Genomic DNA, 2,158 nt, shown 5'->3' with positions numbered 1-2,158 from the left:
TTAGCCTATTCTATGATGGATTATGATTAATTTTACAATATTGAATCAGCCTGTATCCCTGGAGTAAACTTCTTGGTATGTTTTTTTAACATATTGTTAAATTCTATTTTATTACCATTTTGAAAAGGATTTTTGTGTATATAATAATGCAATGTAACCATAATTATGTTTTGTGGGAAACCTCACATTCTATTTTAAGAGCATATTTTGGGATAAAACATACTTTAGTTCTCAATTTCTATTATATCAACATTAAAGCAAACTTGTGGAAAAATAAGTAGATTTATAGGAAAGCTATTTATTAGTAGTATATATTAGTCATGAGTGTATAAGTGAAAACAATTTTCCCCAATTACTAGAAAGATGGATAAAAGCTCAACTGTATGTATATTTCATGCTCATATGTGTGTGCTATATTTGTTTGATTTTATGCTTTGTTATTATTTTATATAGCACTTATAATGTGACAAGTATTGTTTATAAATATTAATTCATTAATAATACTTATAGTCCATAAGGTAGTATTGTTAATCCTGCATTTTATGTTACTAACCATATTAGTAACTGGAGAGGAAAAAAACATTGAACACTCATCTTTTTTTCTTTGCTGCCATAAAGATATTTAGATTATTATGCTAATAGATAACAAAAATGTTGTTTTTTGGTTTCAAGAAAAGTTTTATTATTTTCCAAAGCATCATTATATTAGTAATGTTATAACCTAGACAATTTTTCAAATAAGCTTGCATTTCCAGACAATAAAACAGCTATATTGAACAAAGGAATATAATGCGAACATTCTCAGTTCATGCAATAAATATTTCTTGATTCATTTCTATTAAAGTTTTTTGGTGTCACTACAAAGAAAAGTTGGATAATAAAATTAAGGAATATGGCAGTAATAATAGTTGACATAGATTTTGGAGTTATACATTATAAGCAATTGAAAATGATATTTTAAAAGAAAAATAAACAATGAAAGTAATATTAGATATTTTGATGTCTAGCATGCAAAACAAGGAGTTAACTCCTATATGTGGCTTCAGACAGAAAAATCCTTTGTTCAGTAAATCAATGAAATTATTTAACAGTTGTTGTATGGTTTGGGAACAGAATTGGGGCTGTCCTTGGTTCTTACCTTCAAAATTCTCCAAGTCTAGTGGGAAAGAAAGACATGAAAAAAGAAGATGCAAGATGCAATGTAGTAAGGAAATACACACAAAGTGATATATTTTGGCCAAAAGGAAGTAGTTTTGAGGAATCATAATTTTTCCAAATATAATAATCTTTCAAAAATGGAGCTATGTCTATGACAAAGGAACAGACTGAGAAGTAGTAGTCTAAAATTATGAAAACATTCAACCAGAGGTTTGCTAATCATAAGTCAATTATGTCAGAGATTGGTTTCTTATGCTGGCTGAGATTCAAGACTAGGAAACTTCACGTCTGTGGTCTCAAGCAACGTGAAGATTTCATGAGGTAGATTACGAAGTGTTATGCACATTTGTCAAATCATAGAGAAAAGTTTTAGGTAAAAAGCATTTTAAAAAGTGTGTATTTATGCTCACTTTGGCAGCACATATACTAAAATTGGGATGATACAGAGAAGAGTAACATAGCCCCTATTTAAAAAAAAATTTAAAAACACCAAGTGTTTATCAAAACTTTTTATGGTGGTCTCTGTGGATGGAAATATAAAAAAAGTCCAATGCATAGATCATACTCTTCATAAGCTTTAAATTGCATCATATTTGGGTTAAAAATACTCTTACTTATTTAGCAAATAAATAAATTAAAAAGTATGATGCACATTCACTGGAGACAAGATGTTTTGCCATTAGTAATGTTAGTAGTATTATTAAAAGCTATTACTTATGGGAATCCCTGGGACACTCCATCTACACTGTACCATCTTTTGTTACTTAATGCTCACAGTGTTGCTGTATGATACACACAGTCTTTCTTATGGGATGAAGACAGTGGTAATCAGAGAAACTTAAAAAGCTGCCCAAGTTTACCCAGCTGGTAAATGGTGCAGCTAGGATTTTAAATTCAACCTAATGCTAAAACTCATGATTGGGGAAGCAGATAGTCCATTAGAGAATGGTCTAAATCACAGTAAACACATGTAGAATTATAGCAGATGATTCATGCATTG

General features: G+C 29.7%; 1 non-coding gene across 1 annotated transcript; it reads left to right on the top strand.

Moving 5' to 3' along the window:
* Positions 1 to 1,560: 1,560 nt before the first annotated feature.
* Positions 1,561 to 1,669, top strand: LOC142871246 (U6 spliceosomal RNA). The gene has a single exon (XR_012919503.1). It is a non-coding gene; the product is annotated as a U6 spliceosomal RNA (small nuclear RNA).
* The last annotated feature ends 489 nt before the right edge of the window (positions 1,670 to 2,158 follow it).

This window comes from Microcebus murinus, chromosome 5 (assembly GCF_040939455.1).
Source record: "Microcebus murinus isolate Inina chromosome 5, M.murinus_Inina_mat1.0, whole genome shotgun sequence".
Lineage (NCBI taxonomy): Eukaryota > Metazoa > Chordata > Mammalia > Primates > Cheirogaleidae > Microcebus > Microcebus murinus.
Note: the sequence above shows the minus strand (reverse complement) of the source record. Positions and strands in the feature narration are given on the sequence as shown.